Here is a 14,394-nt window from a genome sequence, read left to right as displayed (position 1 = left end):
TTTCTGGCTGGGAGCACCAAAGGTGGAATGGCAGTTTCACAAATTAAGATCTGAACTTCTGCTTCGACTTCAGTTTTTCATAATGTTACTGGGTATTTTAAAATATGGTACTCATTCATTGCAGGGTGCAGCACCCGCAGGGCAGTGAGTAATGGTTTTACTCTTGCTTCAATACTGGCAGCAGCATGTTGGACTGGAAAATGAACCTCTATTTCCTATCTATTTTCATAATCTAGTTATCTACCATCTCCTAAATTCTTACCCCCGTATGCACACTAGAAACAAAACATTTAAATCTCAGTACTACACTGAAATACGTTCACAGCACTGCCATTGACAGCTCACCGGCGACTCTGACTTGCAACTGAGGACAGCATTTGGCCCCAGCCAGTACATCTGTAGTCTGTATGAAAAATTCATGAGCTAAATCTTTTCACTTCTTTTATAAACAGGAGACAAAACGAGCGAGTCATCACTTAGTCAGCCAGGGAATGATTCAAAATCTAAACCTAGGATATCATGTTAAGGAAAGGAACTGGTAATAGATACAAAGTATATTTTCTTCCCACAGAAGGAGAAAGGACAGGATTAAATTATTCTATTTTATGCCATTTTTTGCTGCTTGCATTAAGTGAAAATGTATACAATAGTAACTAAACATAGCAGTAAGATACTAGACACAAAATAGAAATCTGGAGTATTATATGACCTGATATATTTTGCTGCAGCCCTGAAGACATACATGTTACTGAGCCCTGGTTTATTTGCAAGCTTTCCTGTTTCTTGAAACACAAATATTACTTCTGTATTTTGTGACTAGCTCTATATTATGAGGTGATATTAGCTAAGGAGGTGGAAGCTGGCAGGAACTTTTGATTCGAAGGGTCTCTTTCTAACTGATACACACAGAGCTCTGTATTAGCTCTCACTAGATGCACTGTTTACTAAAGATGATTACGCACGAGTAAATAATGAGTCATGATATCCTCAAAAAAAGCAAACATACAGAGTTAAAGAATAATTTCTAACAAGGGTAACCAGACAGCATTGAAAATTGAATCATTTAGGTATATTTTTCCTAATGAAGTGTTAAAAACCAGAAAAGCTATAGAAAATAGACAGAATTATATAAAAATATGTTGGAACATCTTGAAAAGACTATCTCTTTTCATATGACTGTGAAGTACCATTTACAAATGGTTAACATACAAATAGGTAAATTCAGTCTTAAATATATGCAGGTACAAACAGAAAAGAGATTTTTACTTGGACACCACAACACAAACAAACCATGGTAATTTGTCATTCTTGATGGATTACTAGTCTATCCTTACAAACAATTCAGACCAAACATACTGGAATTCAGGCAAGAAAGCAGCACAAATTAAACACCATAATTATGATAGGGATGCAAACTGCTCATTTTTACTTTATGCTATCAGATGACTTCCTAGCACTTTGGGAATTTAAAGTCAGGAAATTAATCTCCAGACGTTCACCAACAGTGAAATAGTCTCTCCTTCATTATTACTACTTCCCTATGCATCTTATTTCTAATGCTACCTTATACATTTCTAAAACCACCACTAGGCTCCAAAAGTTCCTCAGGGGATTATGATGACAGAATGAAGATTATGAGAAATAAGCTTACATCCACTATTCACCTGTAAGGATTTTGCCTGAAACAGTTTTCTCCCAGCCATTCTGCAGAGCCACCCAGACACCTGTGAAGCTCATCAGCAGTTTTAGAAGACAAATTAAATTGAATCTAGTGATCCTTATGACTTTGCAGCAGCTGAGAGTGGTGGGTCTGGAGTAACAACAGGACTTAAAGACATACTCTCATACTCATAAACATACTCTACTGGAACTGTGACTTTTCATTTGATCTTCTGAAATGTTCCCTTGTAAGGACTATACTAGAACAAGCTGGATTCTTAAAAAAAAAAAAAATTAAAAACAATAAGGAATTATGTGATAAGGAAAAATAATAATAAGGAAAAATCAATAATAAAAAAATAGAAAAATAACAATAAGGAAAAAACAAGCACCTAACTTGCTTTTTTGTGAACACTGCAGTATTAAAAAAAGATCCAGTTGAAATGCGTGTTGTCCAAATGCTAGGACTAATGCTCTTTATTTGACGTGCTACATTCTGAAATTAAGGATATCAAGATATATTTGAAAATTTCATGAGGAAGAAATCTAATGGGATCACTGAAAAGCACTGAAGTTCTACCATGACACCTCTGTTCAAACCCAGGTATGACCACCCCATTTTAGGGAGTGCTGCCCAGCTGGGGTACCAAGCAACTACAGGAAAAAAAGCTGGTAATTCTGACATGGAGACTGGGGTGTTTTTCCCTCCTTTCTTCCCTGTCTACTTCTCATAGCATTGGTCTTGAAATGCAATCTCTTCTGCTGTGACCAACCTACAATCTTCATATACTTAGTCACAGTTGGATTTTTTTATTTAAATTAAATTTAACTTGTGATTTTAAATCACAAGTTTCACAAATGCTGTTGTAACATTTTAAACAGTGTTTCTTTTGAGAAGAACCAAACAGCCAGTGAGATGGCCAACCACAGCATGGATCCCACAACCTACCCTGCAAGTTTTCTAAATTACAGACACACTTCTGAATTAGGGTCGCATATAACCTGCAATTCTGCAAGGTCCTCCTCCTTTTCTGGCTGAGTGGTGACTGTGAACATCACTGAAAGGGCACTGAGTAGCTTTAGCTAATAAGAGAGATGGCATTTCTTCCCTGAAAATCCGCAAACCTTAAAATACTACCAAAAAGAAAAGGAAAAGGAAGAAAAGATCAGTGTAATCAGAGCACTTCAACTAGATTAACGACTCCTTAAGGGCACTTTAACTGCCAGTCTGAAGCTGAAAGGGAAAATTAAATAAAATTTAAAATGTCACACAGTGCTTATAAGATTGCATATGCTTACTTGAGGCAAATACCACTGAACCTTATTTTTGCTGCATCTTACTTTATATTATTCCATATGTTTAACTAAGGAAAACTATTACACTTAAATAAGGAAATACTTCAATGTATTTTCTTTCCTCCTTTGGAAATGCCCCATATTCTCAATGTTGTTACACTAGAGTTAAATTAGGTAAAAGGCATTTAGTGTTCAAAGCCAGGACATATCACTAATACCAAAAATGATCATGGAAGAGGGGGCTTCAGTAGCTGCCTGCCCCTCATTCTACCAAAGTTTAATCATTCTATAATGCACAGCTGCTGGTGCTTTACACAAGTTAATTCCTATTGTCCACTTCGAGAGTGTTAATACCATCACACACGGACCAAAGTCTAGTAAGTAAATTACCTTGTTAAAATTTTTAAAATCCTCACTTTTTACAGTAATCTTTCACCAATACGTTCAGCCAATACAGACAAGGTCAGTAACAGATGTATCAGACATATACAGATAGTATATATATGTATATTTGCAGTCTTTTCTAGTCTAATTCTTGTTTCACACTATTATTTTTCAAACTCCTGCCTGAATTCTTTCCTGCTTAATCTCTTCTGGTTGGGAAAAAAGAATAAATAAGGAGCAGTACACAAAAAGCAATGCAGTGTTCTAGGACTGGGCTTGTATGAGCTACAGGAAAATGGTAGAAAACTGAGAAGAGCTGGGATAGCTGTAGCATCACACCATGACCTCTGTTTACAGTCACAAATTACATCAGCATAGTGACAGTGTTCTGAGTGAGCCTGCATGGCTTAATTTTCTCTCTCTTTTTTATCATTACTGTGCCTGTCTTCACTTTACCAGCTCTACTAATTTCCTTCAATTTGATAACAGTCTAACCAAACACATACTTCTACACGTCCAAGCAGAAGACCCAATTTTACTGTCAACACAGCCAGATCAAAGCAGCTAACCTGTTGTGGAAACAGTAAGGCCAACACCCTAATAATGCCCCAATTTCTTCTGTTAACCAAAGAGATAAAATTATTCTTAATTAACAATGTGTAATTCAGCAGAAGCATAACTTGAACATAAGTGGTGAAAGAAAGTGAAATTCATTAACTCAAAAATACAATGCATTTACTCCCAGAAATTCAGCTGTGGATTTACAAAATGTTCAGAAGATACAAAAATACGTGCTATGCTGCACATCCAGAGATAATAGGACAGTACAGTATCTTAATTCAGTAGGTTTTGCTCTACTTGTTGAATTACATAATGTTGATTAGAGGACATTAGCTTGGATTACAAAGAGAAGAGCATTAATTGCATCCAGTATCAATACCACTGGCTAACTGACATATAGGAGTATAAGGAGCCTTGAGTTTTCACGAACTTTCACCAAGTTTTTCACAAAGATATCAGTAAATATGAAATGCAACAATATTCAACAATTAGATTGCCTATTATAACAGAAAAAGAAAAATAAAACAATAAAACAAAACCAAAACCTAAGGTAAGGTCTAAAGAATAATACATAGGAGCATAGTATAAATTTAATCCCCAAATCAAGATATTAGACTTGCCATATAGACAAATGCAGATAGCTGGGTATACTGATACCAAATTTAGCACTGAAGATAAAATTACTTCCATCTTAAAAACACCCTGTAAGCAGATAATTTTGCTCACAAAACTGTTGAGCTTTGGAAAACAGCAAGCTTGTATCACCTACCTTTATTTTTGCCTTTCTCAATTCTCCAGCCGAAATAGCCACTGAAGACAATCTCATTAAGTTTCATTTTGGAGTCCTAACCCTGATTTCAAACATTGCAGGAAGATATGTATTTATTTAACATATGTAATGCTGACCCAATTTTAAAAATCATTGCTGGGATCATTGCTTTTTCTTTCTGACCTTTCCCTTCTGGGCACTACTTATAGTCATAATCTGCTTGTAATACTCACTGAGACTTTCACACGGAAATGAGGCAGTAATTCCACCCCTTTGATATTATTAAAAAGGTAGCTTGTTCACCACTGGGAACATCATTACAGAAAACACATCCAAGTAAACGAACAGTATAGTACCACAAAGACTGCTGGCATCTGCTGGCTATAACTTAGTAGCTCAGATTTGCTATGCTGAGACAGACTATAAAAGGTGTGACACCAGATAACATTTTTTCTTGCTCAAAATGCATCCTCCAAAAAAATGCAAAAAGCACCCAACAAACATGAATCCCCAAAGATTATCCTCAATACATATAAGCTCAGCAAAAGTTAAGCGATTAAACTCTAACTTCTGATCTGTCCATCTGCTTTCCCCACTTTGTCCTGTTCTCCATATGGGAAAACAGGTGAGGTCTTGAATTACTCATATGTAGCTCTTTAGTTTTGCCCACACCCTTCTTCCTGTTACACCATCACCCAAGTGTTGTGAAATCTGGAGCTCCTAACAGAGATTGCAGATCTTAATTTCACACAGCAATAGGTAAAGCTCAGTCCTATTCTATCACATGCCTTGCAATATCTGCCAGGCTGAATCTCTCAAATTCTTCCTGCCTGATGCTCTTTCTGGGTTTAAATATTTCTCCTCTTAAAGAAGAGAAAAACCCAACACTGAGGTTTCTACCATCCGAATTTGCAAATTGTTTCAAACTCTTTTAGATTAGATTACCTTCCAAATCAAACAGAGTAATGCCATATTACTCTCATGTCCCAAACACAGACCATCTTAAGACTGTGCAGGGCTCACAATGCCTTTGCTTCTTTCAGCTGCCCATGTTCACACAAATAGCTTTCACAGACTCCAGGAGATCTCTGAAAAAGTACGGGATGTTCCACCCATCCAGAGCTATTTAAAGGAGCAAGATCTAAAGAAATATTGACAAGATTAAGCATGATGCATAAGAAAGCACTTATGATGCATAAGAAAGCACTTAACAAGAAAACATTAGAAAAGAAAATCTGTCTGTAGATTTGATCTTGTAGATCCAAGCTTCAGTGGTAAAGGTCTGCTTTTACATAGCTTTTTTGCACCATCAAATAATTAATTCAGCTGCAGACTTGTGATCATCAAAATGGACTACAGCTAGATTTATACAGACACGTTTTAAAGAGGCTGAGGTCAAATTAATTGGCTTGGAGTTGAACATCATAAAGAGGAGTCCAAGCTTTTTGTCTTATTGCACACTATGTTTGCACAGCCAGCAAGCAATACCCTGCCAGGAATCCAATTCCCCTTTTTCTTCTCTCTCCACCATAAATTGCTGATAAATTTTCCTGCGAGTCCTAAGCTGAGGAAATAAACTATGTTAAAAATACTGAGAATTTTTTTTTTTTTTTCAGGAAAAATGCAGCCTGCACTGTTATTGTAAAACACAGGTCAAACTAATGTGAACTTATATTATTGGCATGAATTTCTAGCTGCCATTTGTGGATGAGCTCTATCTATGAGCAAAGGTAAAGAAATCCCTGGTACACACCTGGCTGCCAGCCAGTGTCCACACTGGTCCCCACAGGGCTGCCTCATGAGCAGGTGTAGCAGTAATGGGAAAGGGAAGATTGCTTGAGTTCAGGTTTTGTGGCTGGACTTCTGCCACTTTCTTGCTTTCAGAACCTGGGCTTCTTGCTAGAGAGACAAGTAACCCTAGAAAGAGACTTCTGAAAATGCACTGGGAGCCAAAATGGACAGCAAAGTTTGAGGGAGAGGGGAGGGCAAAGGTTCACAGAGTAGTCTGCTTACATAAATTTGGCTCTTTACATTTACATTCGTATGAACAAAGTATAATCAGAAAATTACTACTAAAGAGCAGGCAAGTCCTGGCTCCTTTTTAATCCTATGATTCTTTCTATGGGATCAAAGGCAATGATCCTGAGAATTGGCCTCTTATGTGCAAAGGTGAGAGCATGAATTCTCTTTCTAAGTTTTAAGTAAGCTTATAACTCTAATCTGTGCATGGAAAATGCATTTATAGCACCTTTTAAAATTACAGAGGCGCTTCAGTTGTTTGTGTAGACAGAAGCAATATGATTTGCTCTGTTAATTTGGTATAAATTTATAATTTTTTTTAACTCTCCTGAATTTATTATGGGCAAGCCTGGCAGACCAGCTTAATTTGAAATTGTGCTCTACACTTTCCATTGAATTAATCTACCTTAAATTATTTTGTATTTCACTCAGCTCTATCAAAGTGAACTGCAATTCCCTTTCAAAGCCTTTTCAGGAAGTTTCAGTCAAAGAATGCCTGAGGCTAGAGAGGACCTCTGCAGACTGTCCATTTTACCACCCTGCTCAATTAAGCAGGGTCACCTGCAGCAAGTTGCCCTGGACCATGTCCACCTATTTTTTAGCATCCCCAAGGATGGAGATGTCACAATGCCTCTGGGGAACCTGTACAAAGAGTCATGCTATTTCTGCAGAAGCAGCAAAGGAAATGTTTGGTGTTGGGCTTTTCTCTATATGCAAAATTTTCAATTCTTTTTCTTTCAACTGCTTGTATTCTATTCCTTGGAAGAGAATCTAACTTGGCAGCAAAATCTTAAATTCTTTTTCTTTCAACTACTTGAATTCTAGTCCTTGGAAGAGAACCTGTAACTTGGCAAGAAAGGACCTTATGACAAGGATGAATCCTGCTGTCCCAGTGAAAATAAAAGTCTAGTCAAAAAGGGAAAGTGAGGGAGAGGGGCTTGTCTAAGTTTATCAAACTTCACAAACCATTTCTTGTAGTATTTGGGGAAAAAAAAAAAGTTTCATCCAGATTCTGGAATTTACAAGCTATCAGGTATTTCAGATGTTAAAACATCTGAAAACAGAAGGGACCACACTCTATATACATGTGGTTTTCCATGTACATGGTTCCACGCAAGGACTGCGGCACTGAAGAGAGGCCACTGCAGAGACAATGCAAGGAGACTTACCCATGTCACTGCAAGTAGGATAGAGAGATGAGGATGGCTAGCTCAGGGAACTGCTCTACAGAGACAGTATGACCAGAGTCCTTCCTCCCTTGGGAATTATAGAATCCAGCACTTTCTTTTCCCCAGGTCATGCTATTCCCATTCATGCCTAACCTCCAAGCACAGAAAGCACTTCCCAAAACTAAGAGAGTGCTTTGATATGAGGTCTGTCAAAGAGATAACAGCAGAAGATCCTTCTGCCTTGCAAAACACACTCCCACCATCCACCCACTGGAAAGTCATGGCCAGAATGGCTCCAAGCGCATTCCCCGCATCCTACTGTGAGAGTGGCAGCGGGTGAGATTCATCCTCCCTGGGCAGAGGATGAAAGAACACAGGCATCCTAGGAGGCTTGACTATCAGAGCAGTCTCTGGGTTCTCCCAGAGTTCAATGCAAATGAAGACAGCTGCCATCAAGATGGTATCTTGTGCAACAACCTACTCTGGCAAGAAAGAAGGCTTCATGCATTTTGGAGCCTTCAGAGGCTATCACCATTTTTGTCCAAGTCGCACAGCATGGGTCATACACAGCCAGCAGAACTGCCAGGTAGGGGTGACAAGGAGGGAGATGCCAAATGGCAGTGGAACTGGGGATAAAAAAAAACCCCAAAGAACTCAATACTCAGTAATGCAAAAAGTTAAGGCTGAGGCACAGGTTCTGGCCAACACAACGGCAAGTGGGACTCCTGCCATTGGCTTATCCCTTCTGGTGGCAAGAAGATTCTGTAAAAAAGAATCAGATGCATGGCAGCTGCCCTCAACAGTGGCTAGATTCAAAACAGGAGAAACTGACAGGACATTCTAAGGGGAAAGAAGGTCAAGGATTCTTCAAAAAATGTAATGTCTCTAGCATCCCTCTCCCATTTCTGGCAAAGGAGAAAAGTGTGAGGTGTCTGAGGCATGGGACTAAGAGCAGGGGAAATAGGAGAAGCAAGAAAAATAAAGAGAGCTAAACAGTTTGCAACAATTAAATACAAAGTTGGGTAATCAGGTTAGATACCTTCATGGTGCAGAGATGATTTTCAATTAAAATTCACAACCAGTGAAAAATTATTGTTGCACATGTGTAACTCACAGGCAAGGACCACATGCTCACACTATTCTACACAACCAACTGCATTCCCTGTGGTCTGATCTCAAGTTTCCTGGTTTCAAATAAAGTTAAGAGGGGGTGTAGTTTTCAGGGATGATAATTATTACATAGGGCTAAACACCCTAAAAAGCGAAGCAATAGCATCATCGAACTCTAAAGCTTAGTTTACCTGCATAATATTCAAAAATGCCTGAATTAAAGCTGCGTATCAAACTCTGGTATTTCTTCTCCTTTTCTTCTCCTTTCTTTAATCTTAATAATCAGCAACTTTCACAGTTAAATAGTTGATCCAAGTCCTCTGGTCCAAGCTGTTCTATTCTGGTCACATAGAGAATTTCAATAAACTAAATCACTTCAGTAAGTCACATCAGCGAATCCAGCACAACACAAAATATATGCAGTTCAGCACTGCATAGGAAGTACTCTGTGTTCCAGACACAATTTTCTCTGTATTTTTAGAAATAAAATTATACTTTAATATTTAATTGAAGTAATTACTTTGCTTTAAAAATTAAATTTGTCACAAATGCTCTGTCTTTTAGTGCCTATGTGCGTGGTCATTTATATTCTGGAATTACATGGATACAACCCTGTACAGACTCTTTCCTTGTTTATCTAACTGGATAATGCATTTCACCTTATCTTCTTTTAATGAGAAAAAATGCTGTATGGAAACTAAGACACATAACTTATAAAAGAAGGCTCAAGATAAACCCTTCAATTTCCTGAAGGGAGGAACGCAGTTATTTTAAGCCTTATACATAAATGCTACAGCTCATAATTATAATTTGAAGCACCTTGCAGACAAACATGCTATATCTTTTTTAAAGATGTATGAAATATTAAAAATAAAACAGAGCCAGGGAGAAGTTAATAAATCATGGGAATAAAACTGTTTTAATGTAAAGCTAGAAAACAGAATAAAGTCACATGAAGGCAATTTTACCTGTCAAAAGTTGCAAGAAGGTAAGCAAATGAACCAGCAATGATTTTGTGCTAAAGGTCAGAGGAAAAAAACAACGCTAAAGATGAAATAGCTTAAATTTATTAGTGGTCACTCTTTCCACTGCTAGGAAACCAAGCAGCAGCAGCACTTCACACCTGCCAAAGTACAGGTGGGCTGGAGCACGTGGCAAGGAGCTGGCATAGCAGAATCAAGAGAAACAATGCAAAGTCATGAGTGGGAGGTGTAACAGGATACTAAAGAGGGCCAAGGTACAAGACCAAGTCAGGGAAATAAAGATGTGAAGGTCTACAAATGAAAATGTAAGAAAGGAAAAGGCCCACCGTTCAAGAACCTTGTACAGATGTAGATAATGACAGCAAACATGACACACAACTCAAGGAAGCCAACTTGCAATGGTGATGAAAACAGCTCTTCTTACCCACAGAAGTATATTTTTCTTGTGAATGTTTTGAAAATGGTTCATCCATATGCATGTCACTAAGATATCAGTTAGTGAGTAATTGTTCAGTGATCCAACTACTTACGTAGTTGACAGATACTTCTAATTTTCTTCAAAGAGCTCCTTTATTTTCCTACACTACAGCTGTTGCAAAGCACATCTTACTGTCAAGCAACATTGGTGCTGTACCTGTGGCATGCAGTTCATGCCAAACAATTCCTATGAAGTATCCAAGAAAACACTCAAACATCAAAAATAAAAAGAAAAAAATTTAGCAAGTGAGCAGAATGAACTTCTGCCCGAGATAAAACAGTCATTGTTGTGTATACGAACATACAAGTGATTTGGTTCTGCATGTACAACTTCACTCAACCCAGAAGAAAAAAGATTTACACTTGCTTTGACTCTAAATACACTTGATGAGACATTGATTTTCTTGCTCTGTTTTCTATCTTACTGTTAGGCAGCTTGACAATCAGTCCTTTTATTTCTTCCAATGGAAAACCAGAACCCTAATTTATTGGGTTAGGTTCACCAGAGGACACAGAACAGTCCTGTAGTCTAGCATGACCACACCACTTTCATGCGTATAATCTAATTATAACATAAGAGCATTTTAGTTCATCAGTAAAAATTATTATAGCTTCTCTATATTTAAGACACTTGAGGATATAAAGTGTTTTTTAAAAGTGTGGTTTAATCTTTTATTCTTTCATTAGTTCACTAGTTTCACAGGATATTTAATTTCTAATAAGCTAAAATGGGTAAGAGTAAAATGAGAATTTTTAAGACCAAAGGCATTCAAAATGGAATACTCAGGTTAACTTTTGTATGTCAAGAAAACAATTTTATTTGCTTTCAATTCACTCCTCTCTAGCTGCAGGCTTACATGCAGTTTGGCAGTGTGACCATACACTGAAAAAGTTAACAGTAACTTTTCCAACCAGTCTTTTTACTTGCATTCTCCCCCTACCATGACCATATTTAAATTAAGTAGTTGTGATGAATAGTGGAAACAATCTCATTCACGTGTTGTGAATTAAATGAGAGAAACAACTTATGCAAGACTCAATTACTTTATTCAGAATGTCCTCTTGGACCACATACAACCGATGGAATAACACAGAATTAAAGGAATACAATTGTTTAATCTTTACACAGAAATTTATAGTCTGCCCTTGATTTTAATGATGAAGGCTCTCATAACACATGCATTGTTTGTTTAGTTACCCCTGTACAATACATAAAATCTTAGCTCATCCCTAAGAAGGGAGATTATTTCTCTACTGCACCATTAATGAAAAGTTTAAAAAATGCTAGCCAGCAGTACTGCCACTCTAGTGGCCATGTGAGTTATTCTGCTAGCTTTTTTGATGGGATAAATTAAGCCAAGGAGTTCCTTGGACTAAGACTTCCTCACCCTCCCAGAGGCATTCCTTCAGTTAAGCAAATAGAAGGAAAGCACCTTGGTGACTTGGCAGAATTCTGCTGTCATACACCTGAAGAATTACCAAACAGCTTTTATTTATTTACTTAAATGGGACCATGCAGGAGAGAATCTAGGACTACATACATAGCCATTTCTGATATTTGGAATGAAGGGAACAAAGACAACCTGTAGAAATATCAGGAAAATCCTTCCTGATTGATCCTCTGACCCCTTCTGACAGAAAATTCACACATTTAGATCCTGGCCATAATCTCTGCAAACCCATGGCATGGATGTGCTCCCTCAGTTCCTGCAGGTGGGTGGAGAATGTCCCAGCACTATCTCCACCTTTTCTCCAGAGGCCAGATTCTCATGTGTTCTGGAAATCCCACAGGAAAAAGGACAAGAGGGAGAAAAGATGCAGCTCTGCACTGCTACCCTGCACCTTCCAGTACAGTTCTGCCTTCTGCCATGACAGCCAACTCTCATTTAAGAGCAAATTAGTTGGGCTGGCAAAATTAGCACTTTCCAAGTCCTAGAAGGAAATCCAAGGCACGAGGGCTCACAGTAATCGCGCTTCTCCTGCCTTTCCTCATCTCAGGTACTTACTTGAGCTTCTTTCACATGCATGTCTCTTTTGCCTTCTTCAGCTTTTAGAAACAAGCAAACCCCAAGTCAGTAAACCAGAATATGATGGTGGAGAGATAATGAGCTCCAGAATTTCCTTTTCCAAGGAGCCAAAATTCCTGGTCTCACCCTTCCGGTGGCAAATGAGATTCTTGCTGGAGGATGTCCTGCCTCAAATCAGGTGAGTTTTTTTGAGGTTTCATCCCTTGACTCCCTTCCAAATGGAATCAAATTTCAAGACAGGCTATACTAGATAATAAACTCTGACAAACTTCCATGATTTAAGTTTAGCAGTCTTTCTCCTCCCTGCTTTCTCTTGGCTGGGTTTTTACATATAGCCAACGGGAAAAAAACCTGCTCATCATCAACAACAGGGAAGCCAGGAGAGGATATATGCCTACCACAGGTATGTGTTATTCTGCAAACTTTTTCACAGAACACTAGTATCTGTTATCACTAACAACTTTCTCCCCTTCACATTTGCAAGAAAGAAAAAAAAAAAAAAAAAAGGCAGCAAACAACCATATAGTGGACAAGGGAAGTACAATATGGTCATCAGAGAAAGCATGTCTTATGACTTCAGATGTCCCACTACTACAAGGTCTTTGAAAAATACCTGAAAATCTGTCTTTGGTGTAAGGAGCCTTCAGCAAAAGCACTTTCAATTTTTCCAAGATCACCCATATCATCCTCACATAATAGGAAATGATCAGATAATAAAATTAATGCTGTAGCATGTAAGACAGCAAATAAAAATACCACCACTTTCTACTAAGCAAAAGAACATTCTCACAAAGAGACAGCACACAAAAAAAAATTGACTTTACATAGTGACGTGGATATGCAAAGAATTTCAAAAGGGCTGAACGATTTGTAGTAGCCATGATGTGCTCAACACCAGCTCATACAAGACTTTTTCCAAAACCAGTAAAAATCAATGGCAGATTTTCCATCAACTCTAACAGACTTTGGTTTGAGCCCTTTCAGTTCTGGAAATCAGAGTCCACAGAGTTAAAAGCAGATAAAAACCACAGCTAAATCCTGTGTTTCCACCATGGAGCCATAAGACATTTGAATTTCCATCCAGCAGCAGCACTCTTGGTTTCACAACTGGTACGTCAGGACTAGATTATTCCATCATTAGCAAGTAACAATGGAACACACCAGCTCATCCAAAGGTCACCAATTCAAATAAACTGGAAGAAGGCTGAGACTAATTTAAGGGTCCTGGGACTAATATGAAGGGTGATTTCATGCCAGTTGGCAGAAAAGAAAAAAAGCCTTGTCAGGAAGGAAGTAGGCATACACAGTTTCACAAAACTTTTGTTGTTATTGTACCTTGAACAGCTGTCCTATGAGAAGGTGAAGAGCTATACTTTCCAGTGATTTCCTCCAGCTTCTTCTTTTTAAAAATTCCTATACATTCAGGTAGCTGTGATATTTAGAGTTCAAAGTAAGGGACAGAACTCAAGCCTCTCTGCAAGGCAATGCAACTCCACTGATTATGGTAAAATCTCCTGAAAATTACCTTGTTATTACAGAAATTTATTGTAAAAGAGCGAACTCTTTGCTCTGTTGTTTTGTTTTTTCTTCTCAAATGTTTATTCAGAAGGGAAAACAGAAACCACAAAATCTAGAAAATTGTCTCAACACACAAGTAGTACTGAACTGTAAAAGGAAAACTAACCATTTCTTATAAAAATATCTGGTCTATCAATTATGCAAGAATATATTTACGACAGACTAAGTTTTGTAAATAAACACTAAATATGTTACTATAACTAGCAGATGGCTCAGTTCGAATACACAAATTTTGTCTTAAAAGACTAAACGGAACACGGCTTATACTGTAGAAAAAAATGTCCCGTTTGCCTTCCTGGTCAGACCTGGTATTTATTACAGCATTTTTAACCTGTGTTTCGCCTTCCTCCATCCGGATCACA

General features: G+C 37.9%; 1 protein-coding gene across 11 annotated transcripts in view; it reads right to left on the bottom strand.

Annotated features, from left to right (window-relative positions):
- Positions 1 to 14,394, bottom strand: part of THRB (thyroid hormone receptor beta) — a 168,409-nt gene that overhangs the window by 140,448 nt on the left and 13,567 nt on the right. The window lies entirely within an intron of this gene.

Source organism: Lonchura striata, chromosome 1, assembly GCF_046129695.1.
Source record: "Lonchura striata isolate bLonStr1 chromosome 1, bLonStr1.mat, whole genome shotgun sequence".
Lineage (NCBI taxonomy): Eukaryota > Metazoa > Chordata > Aves > Passeriformes > Estrildidae > Lonchura > Lonchura striata.
Note: the sequence above shows the minus strand (reverse complement) of the source record. Positions and strands in the feature narration are given on the sequence as shown.